The sequence below is a fragment of the Heterodontus francisci genome, unplaced genomic scaffold, assembly GCF_036365525.1.
Source record: "Heterodontus francisci isolate sHetFra1 unplaced genomic scaffold, sHetFra1.hap1 HAP1_SCAFFOLD_88, whole genome shotgun sequence".
NCBI classification, from domain to species: domain Eukaryota; kingdom Metazoa; phylum Chordata; class Chondrichthyes; order Heterodontiformes; family Heterodontidae; genus Heterodontus; species Heterodontus francisci.
The window spans coordinates 1722419-1735765 of NW_027142063.1; the positions used below are offsets into that span (position 1 = coordinate 1722419).

Consider the following 13347-nt stretch of genomic DNA (forward strand, 5'->3'; position numbering starts at 1 on the left):
GGACTGTTGCTCTTTACTATTTTTATTAATGATCTGGATGTAGGTGTAGGGGGCACCATCTGTAAATTTACAGATGATTTGAAGATCTGTGCGAGTGTTCAGACTGTAGACGATACTCGACTATTTCAGGCTGATCTTAATGTGTTGGGAGATTGGGTTCATGACTGGTAAATTATGTTTAATTTGGGTAAGTGCAGTGTTATTCATGAGGACAGGGCGAATGCTCAACATTCATACACCCTTCAGGGAAAAACATTAAAGTAGGTGGAAAAAAGAAAATAATTTTGAGCAGAGATCTGGATGTTCTAGTGCACAGATCTCTAAAGGTACAGCAGCAATGCTGTGAAGTGATAGTTGGAGCAAATAGAGGGTTGGGCTGCATTCAGAGGACAATTGAGTATAAAATGAGGCATATTCTTTCATGGGATGTGAGCGACACTGGCAAGGCCAGAATTTGTTACCCATCCCGAATTGTCCTTGACAAGGTGGCGGTGAGCTCCCTTCTTGAGTTGCTGCACTCCATGTGGTGTAGGTACACCCACAGTTCTGTTAGGAAGGGAGATCCAGGAATTTGACCCAGCATCAGTGCATGAACAGCGATATATTTGCAGATCAGATGGTGTGTGACTTGGAGGGGAGCTTGCACATGGTGGTGTTTCCATGCATCTGCAGTCCTTGTCCTTCAAAGTGGTGGAGGTCTTCGGTTTGGAAGGTGCTGTCTGCGGAGCCTTGGTGAGTTGCAGCAGTGCATCTGGTAGCTGGTACACACTACTGCCACTGTGCGTCAGTGATGAAGGGAGTGAATGTTTCAGGTGGTGAATGGGGTGACAATCAAGGCGGCTGCTTTGTCCTGGACAGTTTCGAGTTTCTAGAGTATTGTTGGTGCTGCACTCATCCTGGTTTGTGCCTTGTAGATGGTTGACAAGTTTTGGAGAGTCAAAAATCACAAAATTATTGCAGTGCAGAAGGAGGCCATTCGGCCAATTGTGTCTGCATAGAATCATAGAACATAGAAAGTTTACAGCACAGGCAGGCCAAAAAAACGAGCCACCCAGCTGAATCCCATTGTCCAGCATTTGGACCGTAGCCCTGCAGGTTCAGGTACTTGAGGTGCACATCCAGACACCTTTTAAATGAGTTGAGGGTTTCTGCCTCAGCCACCCTTACAGGCAGTGAGTTCCAGACTCCCACAGCCCTCTGGGTGAAAAAACCTTTCCTCATCTCCCCTCTAATTGTTCAACACATCACTTTAAATCTATGCCCCCTAGTCACTGACCTCCCTACTAAGGTAAATAGACCCTTCCCATCCATTCTATCCAGACCCCTCACAATTTTGTACATTTCAATCAAATCTCCCCTCAGCCTCCTCTATTCAACCCCAGCTGATCCAATCTTTCCTCATCGCTGCATTTTTCCAGTCCTGGCAACATCCTCGTAAATCTCCTCTGTAACCTCTCTAGTGCAATTACATCCTTTCTGGAATGAGGTGACCAGAACTGCACACAGAACTCAAGTTGTGGCCTAACTAATGATTGACACTGTTCCAGCATAACCTCCCTGCTCTTATATTCTATACATCGGCTAATAAAGGAAAGGATTCCATAAGCCTTCTCAACCAACTTATCAACCTGTCCTGCTACTTTCAGGGATTTGTGGACATTCACTTCAAGGTCCCTCACTTCCTCTACACCTCTCAGCATTCACCCATTAATTGTGTATTCCTTTGCTGTGTTTGACCTCACCAAAAGGCATCACCTCACACTTCTCCAAGTTGAGTTCCATTTGCCACTTTTCTGCCCACCTGACCAGTCCATTTCTCCAGCTCTCCTAATGAGCATTTCACCACGTGCCTTGAGCTGAGTTACTCAGCACAGAATTCCCACTATCTGATTTACTCTTGTAGCCAGAGTATGTATATGAATGGTCCAGTTAAGCTTTTGTCAATGGTAACCCCCAGGATGTTGATGGTGGGGGGATTCAGCGATGGCAATGCTGTTGATCGTCAAAGGGAGATGGTTACATTCTCTCTTGTTGGAGATGGTCATTGCCTGGTACTTATGTGGTGTGAATGTTACTTGCCACTTAGCAGCCCAAGTCTGAATGTTGTCCAGGTCTTGCTGCTTCTGGACACGGACTCCTTCAGTATCTGAGATGTCCTGAATTTGTCCTTTTATGAAACCTTGGTCAGGACTCACTTGGAATATTGTATCCAGTCTTGGTCTCCTCACATGATGGGTGATATTGAGGCTTTGGAAAGGGTACAGAGGAGAGACATTCGACGAATTCCCAGTATAAGACATCTTGGTTATCAAGTTAGACTAAAAGAGTTGGGACCCTACACCTTAGAGAAACCTAGACTGAGGGGTGATCCGATTGAGGTTCATAAATAATGAAGGGTCCAATTTAGCATGGGAGAGGAGTCATAACTTGATATTGGAAAAGGCCAGATGGCACCCGCATCACATTAAATTTCATTTTCAGTGGTGGACTAACGTACCAGGATGGCCGAGTGGTTAAGGCGTTGGACTTAAGATCCAATGGACATGTGTCTGCATGGGTTCAAACCCCACTCCTGGTATCTGTGCTTATAAAATGTTATTTATTCTTTCCCTGACTTTTGCCTTGCATCATCATCTCTTCTGTCATTTAATCACTCTTGCCTTCCAACTGATCACAGCTTCCTATTATTTGATCTGCCCCAGCACCGTTCCTTGGCTCTGCGCTTGCTTATAAACTGGTAAATCTTTAACTTAATCTCCTCTGTACCCTGACAATGACCTTCTCATCCTTCCTGGATTGTGGTTCCTCACAGGATCCGCTGCCTCTCGGACTCCCCTCCAGGTAACTGAAGGCCCTGAGCCTTGGTCTCGCTTTATACGCTAGCTGGTAGTTGATTCCTTGCAGGTCTGCCACCGCTCAGGAGAAGCTCAAGACCCAGATCAAGCAAAGTATCAAGAGGAATGTGAGCAAAGGCTCCCTGGTGAAGAGCAAGGGACAGGGCGCCTCCGGCTCCTTGAAAATCAGCAAGAAGGAAAACCCAGGGAAAAGTGGGAAAGAAGGTGAAGAAACCAGCAGCCAAGCAATCTTTAGTGAAGAAACCAGCAGACAAGAAATCTTCAGTGAAGAAACCAGCAGACAAGAAATCTTTAGTGAAGAAACCAGAAGACAAGAAAGTGACAACCAAGAAAGTAACAGCCAAGAAAACGAGCAGCAAGGCGGCGGCAACGCCAAATAAGGCGGTGAAGAAAGCAGCGCTTCAGAAAAAGTCTCCTGCGAAGAAGGTCAAAAAAGGCAAGAGTGCGGCGGGCGGAAAGGCGCTGAAGAAAGTGCAGACATGGAAGAGCAAGGTCAAGCCGAAAGCAGCGAAGTCTCAGAAAGCAGGGTCTGGAAAGAAGTGAAAGCGCGGGTACTTGTAAACATCTGAACACAAAGGCTCTTCTCAGAGCCACCCACATCTCAAAGGAAAGAGCTGATCCCCTGATCAAATGATCCCTGTCCAGGCCCCGCCTGCAGATTCCTCATGGAAATGATTTGGAGTAAATCCAGGATCCCTGGTGACTCCCCTCCACCCAGCCCTTTCCGCACTCTCTGTCATAAAACAGAGGGATGTCCGGCCCTCACTCTAACTGGGGATGTGTTCGGTGCAGTCTCAGTTCACAAATTCAGGGGGAGAGTTTGTAAGACAGTAACACTGGCGGAGAAACCCCACCTCACAACGCAAATCCCAGCACATGAGTTTCTCCAATTCAGCTGGAGTCGGGTGACAACAGGAGCTGGGATAGGCTGTGATCGGGAATGTTAGGAATGGATTTGTTCAGGGAGGAATGTACCTGGAATCTCCGAAAATAACAGTTCCTTATTTCCCCAGATGACACATTCTGCAGTGAGAATGAAAAGTCTCTTCACTGCTTCACATTTATTAATTGTTTGGTTCGAGATGAATAATGAGTCAGAGAGCAATGACAGGATCTGAAGCTTCTCTCACACCAGCCCTTGAATGATTCAGTGTGAAGTGTCCAATGTGTGAAGCTACTGCCAGGGTTTGTCAATCTGAACAGTTTCAGCTCAGTTACTGGGGGCCTGGAATCCCCGCAGTTTGACTCTGTCTCTGATTGGTCACCGCTTCTCAATCCAATTCTTAACCAATAGGAGAATCACATATAAGTAAATAGAAGTTCTCATTGGCTTAGATTTTCCAATTGGAAAAAGCCTGGCAATTCCAGAGCAGGAAGGAATTGAAGTGATGGAAAATTTCAATTTTCAGGCAACAATTTTAAAACCTCTCATTTTATGTTCTGTTTTACTGTATGTACCGTCACAAAATCCTGACGCGATTTTAGGAATCGTTTTCATTTGTCAATCTGTTAACTGTAAGCGGCGGGAGGAAGGTCCGGTTCAGCAATTTAAAACGGGACAAATATCAGCTTCCACTCTGTAAAAGGAACAAATTAGCGACTAACCGCCTCTCACAGGCTTCTCGGGGACTGACAGAAACGAGCGGTTTCTGATCTTTTCTCCTGAAAGAGGCGGATAATGCTGCAGGGAGCAATGAACTGCCCTTCACTTTCTGGCTGCTAATACACCTCTGACTTTAAACAGTTCAAACAGCGACTGATGCTTCTGCCGGAAAATGAGCAGATTCACCAGAATAATCCCGGTCCATCATGGCCAAAGACATCCAGCTGGCCCGCCGCATCCGCGGGGAACGCACCTAAAACCCAGCTTCAGTAACAAGTGTAACAAGGGCTCTTTTCAGAGCCACCAAATCAGCAAAGGAAAGAGCTGCCATCTCTGTTCATCATCAAACCCATTAGATTGGAGGGGCGGCCACATGGTTTCTGTTTTGTCACATCACTTTCCCGAAAGGCCTGTCGGACTGAGAGCTGATCTGGAATTTAAAAAGCAGCATTACCGGAGACTCATTGCTGCTCAGCACAATCTCAACCCCGCTCCTGGGATCCGTTAGCTGGCATTCGGGGAAAAGAAATGGATCCCAGTTTTATTTGGAAGGCATTAATGGAGCCGGGTCCGTTCACATGAGGGTTATTTACTAACATTACCCAATGAGTTCACTAATATTTGAATCCATTGGAGATTAGTACACAGGATATGTAAGGCAGCTCGGTCACTCTGACTGAAACCGCCAGTTCCCCGGGGTTGCAGACCCTGACACTGCGGGGAGAGAATCCCCGACTCTATCCCGCCGCCGGGGGAAACAGACAGCTCTGTGTCCGGAGAATAGGGAGGGCCGGGGGGAAGGCACATATTAAAGCGCTGCAATGGACTCAGCTCCTGTGTGTGCACAACTCTCACTGATTCCGTCCTCTGGGAACAGTGCGGTCTAAACAGATCAGATTAGGAGAGAAACACACAGCCCGAGAATGGCCTCTTCCTTCCTGCATTTACTCTGTTCCGGGAGCAGATTCTCATTGAGAAGCGGCGCTCAGATCACCAGAGAGAAGAAAAAAAACACAATTCAAACTGTCCAAATGAAAAACAGAGAATTAACCCGGACACTTCCATTATTAAATTAATTCATCAGCTCCGAACCAGTTCCCGTTAATGTACCGGGATAATCTCGGGATTTATCAAATCGAAGGCAGCGGGATTTATTAAATTGTTGATTCTGACACCCTGTAGTTCAGTTCTTCACTTAACTAGAGGGGGAGATGTGTGAGCAGAGAAACAGAGCGAAATGCAGAGAGGGAACTGAAAACACACCTGGACAGATGTGAAACAGGTCAATCCACTGTTCCAATAACTCCATCTCTGACTCCCTCCTGACAGTAACCAGCCCTTTCACAGAGACTGTGAGTGGCTCTGAAAAGAGCCTTTGGTTTATTAGATGACATTTTGGCCGCTTTACTTTTTCTGGGAGCTCTTGAGTGCTGGTTTTCTTAGGCAGCAGCACGACCTGGATATTCGGCAGCACCCCGCCCTGAGCGATGGTCTCCCCTCCCAGCAGCTTGTTGAGCTCCTCGTCCTTGCGGACGGCCAGCTGCAGTTGTCTGGGGATGATGCGGGTCTTCTTGTTGTCCCGGGCCGCGTTACCGGCCAGCTCGAGGATTTCAGCGGTCAGATACTCGAGCACAGCAGCCAGATCGACCGGGGCTCCGGCACCCACACGCTCAGCATAGTTACCCTTTCTCAGGAGCCTGTGAACACGGCCCACCGGGAACTGCAGTCCAGCCCGGGAGGAGTGAGACTTGGCCTTGGCCCGAGCTTTCCCGCCGGTCTTTCCTCTTCCAGACATTTCCACAATCTCACAAATACTTTCACAAAGAATGAATAATTTCCTTAGCATTGATAGCACATCGCAGGCAGTCAGGATGGCTGAGCGGTCTAAAGCACTGCGTTCAAGTCGCAGTCTCCACTGGAGGCGTGGGTTCGAGTCCCACTTCGGACATGTTGTGTTTTGACTGAACTGGAGGCGTTTGGGAGCAGCGGCAAAAAGCAAAGAAAAAGCATGAAAGAACATGGACAAACAAAATAACAATGGACCCAAAGATGTTGCATTGAAACATTAGAGTAAGAGGCAACTAAACAAACAGCAGGGCACATAAAAGATCAAAAATGTAACCTTTGTATCGGGGTGGAAGATGTTGCCAATATCCTTAATGAATACTTTACTGTTTTCCCGAATGAGAGGGTGATGCAGATATTGTTTAAAGGAGGAGGAGTGTGAAGTATTGGACGTGATAACTTAAGGAGAGAGGAAGTCTTAATGGGATGAGCATCCTTGAATGTGGATAAATCATCAGGACCAGATGAAATGTACCCCAGGCTGTTGAAAGAAGCCAGGGAAGAAATAGTGGAACAAAAACAAGAAATGCCGGATTCACTCAGCAGGTCTGGCAGCATCTGTGGAAAGAGAAGCAGAGTTAACGTTTCGGGTCAGTGACACTTCTTCGGAACTCCGAAGTTCCGAAGAAGGGTCACTGACCCGAAACGTTAACTCTGCTTCTCTTTCCACAGATGCTGCCAGACCTGCTGAGTGAATCCGGCATTTCTTGTTTTTGTTTCAGATTTCAAGCATCCGCAGTATTTTGCTTTTAAGAAATAGTGGAAGGTCTGACCATCATTTTCCAATCCCTCACTGGATACAGGTGTGGTGCCAGAGGATTGGAGGTCTTGTAACGTTGCAATAAAAGCAAAATACGAGGCAGATCAAGCATGGCTGATCCTTTCGAGTAGAGAAACAGGGCTGAATTCCCTGAACCAGTGCTACAGCTTTCAGAATAGAAGGAGCCTATACAAACCTGATGGGTTCCACTTAAACAAAAGAGCTGGAGGTGTTGACAGTCAGAACAGATAAAATGAGGAGGAGTGTTTGAAGCAGATTCTGTGTGGTTACTGTAGTTGTACTACGGAGCTATTTCAAGGAGGTGATTCTGAATGTAATGGATCAACGTGGACCCATCCAAGGCAAAGGTTCTAAGCTTCCCTGTGGTCCAGCCTGGTTGAATGGAACAGAAGCAAACAAATCATCCAGAAGAGGAAAACATATGTAAGGCCATGAAAGCACAGAATTCAGATGGATGCAATACCAGATGGTATGGCAAGAGTGTAAAACAGCAACAGACTGGTGAATAAAACTTTCCCATTGAATGAGACAAGAGAAAAGAAGGGTAATAATAGTGTCAGGTGAGTTGTGACACTATTCACATTCCACCTTGATCTGAATAGGACTGTTGAAGGGAGTGATTGAGAAGAATAGAGGATAAATGAAAAGAAAGGAGAAATAAACAAAAGGTCTTTTGATTTTAGAATGCTTGTTTTTGGAAATGACAGACCGTAAAGTGTGTGTGTCAGTAGATATAGAGCGAAGTTGGGTATGACAAGATCACAGGAAAGTTGTGCCCTGAGACAAGGTGTGTGTTGACAGGAAAGCTGCTTTCTTTTGCACAATATGTATTTTATTCGTATAATTTGTGCAATTACATTGCAAAGCAGTTCAAATTTAATATTACATAAGGTACAATACAGATCAGTTTCCTTCAATAATGTACATGATTTATCTCACTATCCCTGCCTGCACAGGTTATATTTACAGTATTTACATGACACATCAAACATTCTCTGGTGCAAACAGCCCGAGGGGTTTTACACGGATTCCAGCCCCTCACTGTACTATGGCCTACTAGGGCCTTAGACTGCAGCCTTTCCCCATTGAGTCTCCATGGTGGCTTCCCCAAGCTTTAATGCCGTCCCACAGCACATAGTCTTGGACGTTGCAATGTGCCAGTCTGCAACACTCGGTCATGGACAGCTCTTTGCACTGGAATACCTGTCCCACGGCCGGGCTCGTTCTCAATAGAGATCATTTCAAATGAACATTTCCTAAATCCGTGCTTTCTCTCTCGCATTAAAGAGAACAGGATGTCTAGCAGATTCAGTGTGAGACAATAACACTGCCGGGTAAAGGCCGCTTTCCAACTCCAATCTTAACACAGGAGATTCCCCAAGCAGCTGCAGTAAGGTGCTGTAAACTGCTGGAAGCGGATGTGTGTGGAAATGGTGATGTGACTGAGGAGGTTTCTTTGTATAGAATGGACTGTGTTTAGGTGGGAATATTACTGAGTGTTAATTGCATCGGGACCATATTTAAAAGCTCCGGCTTTCTGGAAAGCCTTGACTATGAAGACCGAGTCTGGAAGGCTTTGTGTGGAGAGCTGGGTTTCGGTTCCACTGTTAATAAAGGGGTTGAAATTGGCAGCCCGGAGGAAACTGGAGGTGGAGCTGAAAGATGAGGGGCCGTTCTCTCTCCGTCTGTCACTCTGGGTGTCTCCTCCCCATCTGCTCTCTGTTCAATCTTCACTCTGTCTCCTCCCCTTCCTGCTCTCTCTCTGCCATTCTCAGCCAGGTCCGGGTGGCCTGTATAAAAAGGAGCCTGACGGAATCAGTCTCTTTTATTGTGCACTGATTTGAGGCAAGAATCAACTTGTCTGGCAGTAAACAAGAGTATGCTCCAGGCTGGCAGTATGTTAGAATCCATGAGGAAAGGCATCATCACCCTCATCGACAAGCGGAAGGGGGAGAGGACAGAAATAAGAAATTGGTGGCCCATTTCACTGCTTAATGCTGACAACAAGATTCTGTCAAAAGTCATAGCCAGTCGATTCAAGTCTGCTCTGGAGTTGGTGATTCACCCTGATCAGACCTATACTATACCAGGCAGGACAATCTCTGATAGCATTGCGCTACTCAGGGATATGATCACCTATGTACGGGACAGGAGGGTGGACACCTGCCTCATCAGCCTGGACCAGGAGAAGGCTTTTGACAGGATATCGCACACTTACATGATGGATGTGCATTCCAAAATGGGGTTTGGGGAGGGAATCTGCAATGGGGTCAAACTACTCTACACAAACATCAGTAGTGCAGTCTCAATCAATGGGTGGGAATCAGAAAGTTTCCCGATCCAATCTGGAGTCAGAAAGGGCTGTCCTCTCTCCCCTGTCTTGTTTGTTTGCAGTATTGAACCCTTTGCTGAGTCTATTAGGAAGAATGCGAGCATCAGAGGGGTGACAATCCCAGGCAGCGGAGGCACTCAGGTGAAAACCTCCCTGTACATGGATGACATCGCCATTTTATGCTCGGATCCACTGTCTGTGCGCAGACTGATGAGCATCTGCGACCAGCTCGAACTGGCCTTGGGAGCCAATGTTAAACACGGCAAGAGCGAGGCCATGTTCTTTGGGAACTGGGCTGACCGATCCTTTGTCCCCTTCACCGTTAGGTCAGACTACCTGAAGGTGCTGGGGATATGGTTTGGAAGGGCTGGGACGTGCACCAAAACCTGGAAGGAGCGAGCAGCCAGGGTACAACATAAGCTGAGCATGTGGGAGCAGCGATCTCTCTCCATTATGGGTAAGAACCTGGTCATCAAGGGCGAGGTGCTCACATTGCTGTACGTGGTGCTGGTCTGGCCCATACCGCATTCCTGCGCTGTGGCGATCACCTGAGCCATTTTCCGCTTCATCTGGGGATCCAAAATGGTCCGAGTCCGGAGGGACACGATGTTCAAACCTCTGGATAAGGGCGGGAAAAATGTACCCAACGTCGCCCTCATCCTTATGGCTACCTATGTGTGCGGCTGCATCAAGCTGTGTGTAGATCCCCAGTTTGCAAACTTCAAGTGTCACTACGTGCTGAGGTTCTATCTATCCCCGGTGTTGCAAAGGATGGGCCTGGTCATATTGCCGCGGAATGCTCCATCCAGTTGGACTGTGCCGTACTGCCTATCCTTCATGGAAAAGTTTCTGTGGAAAAACACCTTTGACCACCAATCCATCAGGCAGTGGTCTGCACGGAATATCCTCAAGGCCCTACGGGAAAAGGAGATGGTGGATCCTGTCGGATGGTCCCCTGAGCAGAAGTCCAAAGTCATTTGGCAGAATGCCTCATCACCAGAACTTTCAAACAAGCACCAAAATGTAGCCTGGCTGATGATGAGAAGAGCCCTCCCTGTCAGATCCTTCCTGCACACCCGAAGTCTCACCCCATCCACACGCGGCCCTCGAGGTGGCTGTGGTGGAAAAGAGATGTTGCCCACCTCTTTCTGGAATGTGTCTTTGCAAAGCAGGTGTGGAAGAGATGCAGTGGTTTTTGTCGAGGTTCATCCCAAGCAGCTCTGTTGCACAGGAGTCTGTGCTCTGTGGGCTGTTCCCAGGGACGCACACCAAGATAAAAATCAACTGTTGCTGGAGGACTATCAATTCGGTGAAAGATGCCCTTTGGTCTGCCCGAAACTTGCTGGTCTTCCAGTGCAAAGAGTTGTCCACGACCGAATGTTGCAGACTGACACATTCCAAGGTCCAGGACTATGTGCTGAGGGACGCACTAAAACTTGGGGCAGCCGCAGCAAAGGCCACTGTGTAAGGTCCCCTCACCAAGCTGAACTGAGGGGCCGGATCCATGGGAAACCACTCGAACTGTAGCCAGAAAATATTTGTTTGCTGTAAAATGTACATGGCATGACAATGAAATGGAAGGGTTGTGAGGCAACTCACTCCTGTATTGAAGGAAACTGATCTCCTTTGCACTCTTTGTATTGTTTGACTTGGTGCTTTTGGGAACTGTTTTGTAATGTATTTTATTTTACAGATTTTAATGAATAAAGTATATTTTGGAAATTAATAAAAGAAAGTCTGGCAGAGGTAAAGGAGGGAAAGGACTGGGCAAAGGCGGAGCAAAGCGGCACCGCAAAGTGCTTCGTGATAATATCCAGGGCATCACCAAACCAGCAATCCGCCGCCTGGCTCGCCGTGGCGGGGTCAAGCGGATCTCGGGTTTGATCTATGAGGAGATTCGCGGGGTGTTGAAGGTTGTCCTGGAGAATGTGATCAGGGATGCGGTCACCTACACTGAACACGCCAAGCGCAAGGCGGTCACTGCCATGGATGTGGTGTACACTCTGAAACGGCAGGGCCGCACTCTCTACGAATTCAGCGGCTGAACAACTCGACCCTTTCCAGCAAACACAACAAAGGCTCTTCTAAGAGCCACCCACCGCCTCACAGAGAGAGCAGTGACCTGGAAACGGGAGCTGGGATAGGCTGTTTAGAACTGTCTGGAATAAATCTGTGCTGTGTTCGAGATACAAAACTAGAATCCCCAAATTTGACATTTCATTTGTAGCAAGGATATGCAGTGGATTTGATTTTCTGAACGGGCTGTGTAAACAGCGCCTGAGGCTCTTCAGTTAGTTATTTCTCCAGTCGACACATGCCCTCAGTGAAAAGCCACATCACTCCTCCAGAATCACTCATTGTTTTCATAGAATTTCAAAATGATTTCGCTGCAATGAGGGAATCCGGGAGTTTTGCAGCAGCCGTTGAATCGGTCGCTGGAACCAGACCCACTTGTGATGTTATTTCCCCCGAGATGGTGCTTCCTGCACTGAAACTGACAGGGTTTGTGAAACTGATCAGTTTCAGCTCAGTCATTCAGGGACCTGGAATTCCCGCAGTTTGAGCCCGCGCTATCCAGAGCCCACTTCTGATTGGTCACCCTCTTCCCATTCGCATGTCTTAACCAATTGCCGAGCCTCGAATTAGAAAATACAGCAAATCATTGGCTTAAATTGTCGTCCTGGCAGAAAGGTTGAATTCAAAAAAGCCGCCAATTTCAGTGTTGGGCAGAATCGAATAACTCAATGAATCTCAATAACGAAATTGGCAGCACATTTTATACTTTCCCCGATTTTCCTTTCCATCGATTGGGGTGCTAATTCACTCGGGTGCGTTTGCTAATACTAACTGTAATCCTCAGATCCATTTAACATTTCAGTAATCCTATTAAATACAAAAGGAATTTTATGATTGAATTTCCATTGGAAGATAGTGAATTAGCACCCCGATCGATGGAAAGGAAAATCGGGCAGAGGATAAAATGTGCTGCCAATTCGTTATTGTGATTTGTTTATATAACTGACCAGGATTGACTTCACCCGAACGCAGCTACTAGCTCCCACCTCACTGACCGCTCTCCCCCCTCTGCAACTCGCTTTCTCCCCCTCCTCCACACTGGCGAAATTCCGCACTCTGGCTGTCCGCTCTCCGCACCCCCACCCCCACCCTGTCCCAGCCCAGCCGTCAGCTGCTAGCTCTGGCCGTGACACTCGCTCCCACATTTCTTCACCAGGCGCCACCTGTAGAAGCAGGAGGGCCGCAAGGAGTGACAGGGCGACGGAGGAGTGAGTAGCTGAGAGGAGGGAAGCGGCGCGGCCTGGAGCGAGTGGTCAGAGAGTGGGGTAGTGCGAAGCGAGGAACAACTGGCCAGGGGAGTGGGGGGTGGGGGAGCAGCGAGGTCTGGAGCGAGCAGCTGAGGGGGGGAATCGTCGAGGCCTGGAGTGAGTTGCCGAGGGGGGAGAGCTAAAGCTTCAAAATCTCCCATTCAGCCACTTCCACCAGCCAAGTGGTGAGGGGATGGGGTGGCTAGATACCCAATGACGCTTTATCAGTCGTGCACGAAGATGGATTTGTTGCGGAAATGTGATGATGTTGGCGCTGCAAAATGACATCATCCCGTGCACGCGCCACTCAATCCTGGCAAGATGTCAAAAATCACTGTGATTTTTTGGTCTTTTCAGTGCACTCCTCTTTCCTTTGTTGCCTCTCACCTTAATGTATTGAAGAAACATCTTTGGGTCCATTTTCATTTTCCTTGTCAATAATCTTCCATGCTTTCCCTTCACCGCTGCTCCCAAATCCCTCCAGTTCAGTCAAATCACAACTTAGTAGATTTGGGATTTGAACACACGCCTCCAGAAAACACTACGACCTGAACACAGCCCCTTAGACCACTCCGCCATCCTGACTGTTTCAAGCTTACGACTAAAGC

The 13347-nt window shown here is 47.6% G+C and overlaps 2 non-coding genes across 2 annotated transcripts; both read left to right on the forward strand.

Annotated features, from left to right (window-relative positions):
- Positions 1 to 2495: 2495 nt before the first annotated feature.
- On the forward strand, positions 2496 to 2578 carry trnal-uaa (transfer RNA leucine (anticodon UAA)). The gene has a single exon. It is a non-coding gene; the product is annotated as a tRNA-Leu (tRNA).
- Positions 2579 to 6323: 3745 nt separating this feature from the next.
- trnal-caa (transfer RNA leucine (anticodon CAA)) lies at positions 6324 to 6406 on the forward strand. Its single transcript has one exon. It is a non-coding gene; the product is annotated as a tRNA-Leu (tRNA).
- Positions 6407 to 13347: the final 6941 nt, after the last annotated feature.